Source organism: Ammodytes marinus (assembly GCF_949987685.1).
Source record: "Ammodytes marinus genome assembly, chromosome: 4".
Lineage (NCBI taxonomy): Eukaryota > Metazoa > Chordata > Actinopteri > Uranoscopiformes > Ammodytidae > Ammodytes > Ammodytes marinus.
This window is the reverse complement of record NC_137233.1, coordinates 4,953,541-4,961,040: the sequence shown is the minus strand read 5'-3', so window position 1 is coordinate 4,961,040 and position 7,500 is coordinate 4,953,541.

The following is a 7,500-nucleotide window of genomic DNA, read 5'->3' as shown; positions in this document are numbered from 1 at the left end:
AAGCTTTTCTGTGATTTGTCAATACTTCTATGAGACAATTACCTCCTATAAAGGCTATATTTTTCAGAATGTAACCAACTAAAAACACATGTAGTTATATTTTTAAACTTGCCCTCAATGTATGTAGAGTTTAGCCTTGTTTGCACTCGCGATGTGCTACAAGGAACTTTTGAATATTTTTGAAATATTCTAATTTCTCCTCTGATGATCAAAAATGACATGTAACAGCAAACTGGACCATCAGTGCAAAGAATGCAATGTTTATGTAGTTTTAACTCTATAAATGATATAAAAACACTACTGCTTTTGTCCAAAGGGGTGCAAGAATTAATAAAAACTGACATTTCCTCGGAGCACCATTAAGTAATGTAGAGATGAAGATTGAAGAAAAATCCAGACTGGTCTTATAATATTTTTTCCAGAGCTTTTATGCTGTTATATCCTTGAGCTTCTCATGCACCAAAAAACCACCTGGGTACGGCGGCTCACAAGGGACTTATCTTGACATGGGATTGAACATCTTGAAATAATGTATTTTGAGGTTTGAAGATTTCCTCGTTATCTTATCATATATCTCTCTATCTATTTCTTAACATTCAACTTTTATATTGTGGGATTTCTAGGGATTTCTTTTTGAGAGCCCATCAGGGAAAATTGGTTCTGGATGATCTGTTAAATCTGCCATTTTGTATTTGGAGATCCACATTTGACTGATGGTCCAGATAATATAAAGGAACTCAAGTAATTGCGCATGATCACGAAGGATGCTGTAAACGCTAGTTCCCGCTCTTTTTTTTTTAAAGATAATTTTTTGGCATGTTCAAGCTTTGTTTGACAGTAATGGAGAGAAACAGAGTTGAAATGGGGAGACGGAGAGAGAGAGAGAGAGAGAGAGGGGATGAGATGCAGTAAAGGTCCACGGGTCAGAATTGAACCCGCAACCACTGCGACAAGGACTGAGTCTATATGGTATGTGCTACACCACCGAAGTGCCCGTAACACAAGTAAGTAAGTAAGTAAGTAACATTTATTTATATGGTCACAATGCTTTACAGTGTGCAAATAAAGGCATAGTAAAAAATACATGTAAGAATAAAATGTTTTTTTTTTATTTTTATTTTTTTTTAATAAAATTAGCAACATATAAAGACAGAAGTTACCCCAAAAGTCTTCAATTGACCCTTCACACTTGTACCATGCATACCTCTGGTGATAGGTGTCGAAACCAGGCGCACGATTGAATTAACACCACACATGAGCTGTCGCCTAAAATATGTTAGTTAAACCCTGTTAAATAAGTTTCACTTTAACCCTTGGAATTTCAAATAAACTAAAAGCAAACTCAGACATAAGAAAAAGGCCGTTCATCTCATACTGTCTTTTTATTCTGTTTTTTTTTTATATATATTTCTGAAACAGTCTCATTTTTCCTCTGATGATCATAAATTACATGTAACACCTTTAAGTAAGTAACATTTATTTATATAGCGCTTTTCACAGACAAAAACACATCTAAGAATAGAATTAATTAAAATATTAACAAAGACAGAAATGCTACCCAAATGCTAGCCTAAGCAAATTGACCCTTAAAGGTCACCGGTTGGAATATGAAGGTGTATTGAACTGGGAGATCCTACGAAGTATAAATGTGCAAAGAAAATTTAAATCGGATCATCCTAGCCTGAGAAAAGGCAGAAAGAGTGTTTTATGGTCTCACTGTCTAACCCTACATTTCTCTTTCTGTGATGTCTGGAGATAGGTGTCAAAACCCTTAACCCTTGGTATTTCAAATAGACTAAAAGCAACCTCAGACACAAGAAAAAGGCTGTTCATCTTATACTGTCTGTAGTCTTGCATTCAGACCAGGTGAGCTTCATTCTTCCCTGGCAGACGCTCCTTCCAAACGGGTTTCACACCAGATTATGTTTCCGCTCCGCACTAATCCTACGCAGGTGGTTTCAATATGAAGTGTTCACGTGGGGAAAATATATCTGAATGTGTCTGTATGCACATTTTTATAATAGTTTTTCAGTGTGCTGTGAATGTACAATACTTACCCCATAATACCATAGGAAAATGAGTTGTTAAAGACCTAATTCACCAGTGGGAATATGAAGGTGTATTGAACTCTGAGATCTTCTGTAGTATAAATGTGCAAACATTTTAGAAATCGGTTCATCCTAGCCCGAGAAAAGGCAGAAAGAGTGTTTTATGATCTCACTGTCTAACCCTACATGTTCCCATGTTTGACATCACACATGGGAAAATGTAGGGTTAGGATTAACAGGACAGCTGGGCCAAGGGAAGACTGAGGAAAGAAAAACCTCATTCATTATGTTATAATAGGGATTTTATAATGATAGAACGCCGGAAATATGTTTTGCATGTTCTGTTAATGTACACGGTTTTCCCATAATACCATATAGGAAAAGGAGTTGTTAACAGTTGAACAAAAATACCTGGACAATTGCAACCTATTACAGATGATTTTCTTCATCCAATCTATGTATTTAGCCCAACACTATCACACCTCTCACCTCCCACGCAGAAGCACTAAATTATGGTACATACTCTTGAAATGTTTGTATATATAGGCTATACATACAACATAATCATAATTTCACATGACGCCTGAAGTTACAACAAAAACCGACCTGATATGACACTGATACTGACCCCTGTGAAACACTCTAAACCTGCAGTGTGTAGAATTTTGGGTTTTATTTTGTAGAAAGTAATTATAATATCCATAAGTACATTTAATATAGTGCATACTAGCTGAAACATTTTTTTTTTATTATTATTTTTTCCCTTAGAAAGGGTCTCATATATGTCCATATTTCTGCATATTTTGGACCAAGGCCTAGTGCCGCCATCTTGAAAGTGTCATAGTTGGAATGTCATCAGGTGCATTGTTTAACATTTTTAATTGTTCTTGTCCTTGAAGGCCACTGTAGCTTCTGTTATTATTCGAAAGGGTTGGGGTTACCCAGGGAGTGTTGCATTCTAGAACTTTGTAGAACTTTCTTGATGATGTCATATTACACACTGCACCTTTAAGGCGATATGATCACATTACTACCCCTGTTCTGGCCTCTCTTCACTGGCTTGTTAGAATGTTAGAATCAAGTTAAAAATTATGTTGTTAGCTTTTAAATCTTTACCGGACTTTGACTTGCAAAGTAGGCTACTCAGGTTGCGTTCCGAATCGCATACTTTCTACTATATAGTATGTAGAAAAAAGATTTAGGATGTCCCGATTCTTGTGGCCAGATTTAGGATGGTTAGAAGTACCCGGATGTTCTACTTCATCCAGCCAAGATTGTTAGTGTTGAAAACTGCATCCTATTTGGGCGATTCTGACCCACAATCCAGTGCGCACGTGAATCGACTGAGCCTCCATATGAAAACAAACGGGGATGCGACGGATATAAAAGCAAGAGGCAAGATCAAGGCGCAATGTTATGATGAAATAAGAGAGTAAAAGTATGTCCCAATAGTATGCCTACTGCATCCTAACTAGATTCTTTTTATCGTCGGATGTAGTATGTAGAATAGAAAAAAGAAAGAGTATGTAATTCGGAACGCAACCACAATTTCAAGCTTTGACAACTAGCCTATGTTATTCAAATTTCCGTTCGATGTACTTCGCCTTCTGCTCTTGCGAGGTCTCATCATATAAGCAACTCTTATTTTCTCTCACCATCATCAGCAACAACTATTGAGGTAAAGATTTTGGGGCGACTGTGGCTCAGTTGGTAGAGCGGGTCGGCCGATGATCAAAGGGTTGGAGGTTCGATCCCCACCCTGCCACCTGTGTCATAGTTGTTGTGTCCTTGGGCAAGACACTTCACCCACCTGGCCTCGTGTGAATGTCGATAGTTATCCTGCTATCGGTGTATGTGAATGTGTGTGTGAATGGTAACGTGTAAATGGGAATAGGTCTCCCTTCTAAAAGAGTCTTCGGTCTCAATGGGATTTACCTGTATAAATAAAGGTAAAAAAAAAAAAAAAAAAAAAAAAAAAAAGATGGCTTCAATAATAAAAAGATAATTCAGTTACTAAATTATCTCACGTATCAGTGTACTATTCATGTGTACTTACATCCGAAACCCCAAAATTGGATATCGAGTTTTGCCTCTAGTAAAACAAAAATGAGTTTGACTTTAAATACTAAAAGGAAATATTATTGTTCAAATCCCTCGGGTCGAATTTCACGGGGCGCCAGTTAACAGTTATGCTCCAGTCAGAACTTTACTGCGCTCCCCTCCTAACCTCCAACTCACTCGTGACATGCATTCTGTTGCTTTTTCGAAAATGCACTTCAGTTGTGAGCATTAATCTGTGTGTGTGTGTGTGTGTGTGTGTGTGTGTGTGTGTGTGTGTGTGTGTGTGTGTGTGTGTGTGTGTGTGTGTGTGTGTGTGTGTGTGTGTGTGTGTGTGTGAGCGTGTGTGTGTGTGTGTGTGTGTGTGTGTGGATCCCTCCGCTATCTCTATCTCTCAGTGGGATGTCTTCCTAGAACAACAGGAAGGTTTTATGTCTGCTTTGGGACGGCAGCTGTTCGTATCATAATCCGCTGTTTCACTGCTGTTGCATCAGAATTCAGAAGAGTGAAAGTTTGTTAACAACACTGTCTTTTAAAGGTCTATCTCATTGTCTTTTTTGACCAATCACCTTCTAATTTAAAGGTGCAGTGTGTAATATGACATCATCAAGAAAGTTCTACAAAGTTCTAGAATGCAACACTCCCTGGGTAACCCCAACCCTTTCGAATAATAACAGAAGCTACAGTGGCCTTCAAGGACAAGAACAATTCTAAATTTTAAACAATGCTCCTGATGACATTCCAACTATGACACTTTCAAGATGGAGGCACTAGGCCTTGGTCCAAAATATGCAGAAATATGGACATATATGAGACCCTTTCTAAGGGAAAAAAAAATCTAAATTTTTTTGTCAGCTATTATGCACTAAATTAAATGTACTTATGGATATTATAATTACTTTCTACCAAATCTGCTAGGAAATAAAACACAAAATTCTACACACTGCAGGTTTAATAATGCGTTTTCATACGTTCGTTCATCGTATGTTCCTCTTACCTTTTTCACTATTACAATGATGCATATTATGTGCATTGATGTTATGTGTACAGCTCCGGAAAAAAATTAAGAGACCACTCCAAATGTTAAATGTTTCTTGTTCTACTCTTTAGAGGCATATGTTTGGGTAAAATGAAAATTTTGATTTCATAATATAAACTACTGACAACATTTCTACCAAATTCACAATAAAAATATGATCATTTAGAGCATTTTCAATAAGTAATGTATGATAAAGATTTAAGAAAAATCCAGACTGGTCTCTTAATTTTTTTACGGGGCTGTATATGTGTGTGTATATGATTTGTTTGTGTTTGTGTTTCCTCTGACAAAGCAGTGTGTAGACTATTGTCTGTAAATGTGCTTTACAAATAAAGTTATTTTAATGACATGACTTGCTGGTGACTTGGCGAACTTGCGGTGACACTGGACTACACATATTAGACCGGTCATATTGTAATCATATGGTGCATTCAGGGCCACAAAGCAATACACCAAATAGAAAACTGAACCGTTTTCATTATTACACCATTTCTGGCGCCAGAATGACCTCCAATATTTTTTCTCTGATTGCAGGTTAAATTTTTATTTTTAACTGACTCAATTCCGAGGATACTTTAATCCCTAGGGAAGCATTTAAATCCATTTCTGAATTTCAATTCTCTATGTTCTATTCATTCGGTAGCTGGTTGTGTCCAAAACAATTCAAAATAAGTTAACTCAGCCTCTAATGTTCAATTATTTCGTGTTTATTTCGAACAAAAAATATAAAAAGCCCAAACAAATTCAAAAGCAACCTCCTTAGTAACAGCTTGTCTGTTGTCTGAATCGTGGCTTGAGTTGGTTTGTTGGAAGAGTTCCTTTTCACTTTTACTTTTCACGAATCACTGGCCAGATTTAACGTCCACACAAAGCACGTAACCATTTTAAAAGGCCACAGTTCTCACTAACACTAAGGTTGCGTTCCGAATCGCATACTTTCTACTATATAGTATGTAGAAAAAAGATTTAGGATGTCCCGATTCTTGTGGCCAGATTTAGGATGGTTAGAAGTACCCGGATGTCCTACTTCATGCGGCCAAGATTGTTAGTGTTGAAAAGTGCATCCTATTTGGGCGATTCTGACCCAAAATCCAGTGCGCACGTGAAGTGACGTCACATCGACGAAGCCTCCATATGAAAACAAACAGGGATGCGACGGATATAAAAGCAAGAGGCAAGATCAAGGCGCAATGTTATGATGAAATAAGAGAGTAAAGTATGTCCCAATAGTATGCCTACTGCATCCTAACTAGATTATTTTTATCGTCGGATGTAGTATGTAGAATAGAAAAAAGAAAGAGTATGCGATTCGGAACGCAACCTAACACTGCATTATTCTCCATTATTGACCTCAAAAGGGAACGTGAAAAGCCTCAATGTGTTCATCGTAATGTTACAATTACTTACTGGAAATCAGAGCCCGCAGGTCCCGAGAAATATGTTTGGTATCTGTCTTTAAAACTAAGGGAGCTGACTTCTGAGCTCGATGTACTGCCACGGAAAAAATGAAGAGACCAGTCTGGATTTTTCTTAAAGGTCCCATATTATGCTAAATGCACTTTTTAAATGTGTTCCAACATATCCATGCGTCCACGGTGTGCCTAGAGACTGCCAAAATATCAAAAAAATAGCAATCTCTCCTTTTCTCACTCTCCCCTTTTCTGAAACCCCCACTCCTCCCCCTCAATATACTCCAGTCAGAATTCTCCCCTTTTCTGACCTCACAAACTGGAAAGCCAGAAGCTTCCACTGTGCAGCCCACACCCCTATTTCTTATTGGTCCACGGCCCTGACAGACAGAGGGCGAGGCGTATCTGGCTTCGCTTCCGGACAGGGGGCGGGGGGAGCTCAAAGATTGTATATTTACGAGGGGAGCTGCAGCTCTTTTTAAAAAATAGGCCATTGTGAGATTAGCTGAACATCAGCATAGTACAATAAATTATCTGAAAGTTTTTTTCAGCAAACAATTAAAGAAAAACGTATTAGGGACCACTAAGACCATATAATATGGTGTATAATAGAACCGAAAACTGTATAATATGGGAGCTTTAAATCTTCATCTCTACATTACTTATTGAAAATGCTCTAAATGACAATATTCTTAATGTGAATTTGGTAGAAATGTTGTCAGTAGTTTATATTATAAAACCAAAATGTTCATTCTACTCAAACATATGCCTCTAAATAGTAAAACGAGAGACACTGAACATTTGGAGTGGTCTCTTCATTTTTTCCAGAGCTGTACATTTTCCCTCAGTAACAAAACACAGAAGTCAAGCAAGTCAAAACACTGCTAATACAAGATAATAAATGATAGAGAGGTAAAAAAAAAATAAAGTCTACAGGAGAACAGCA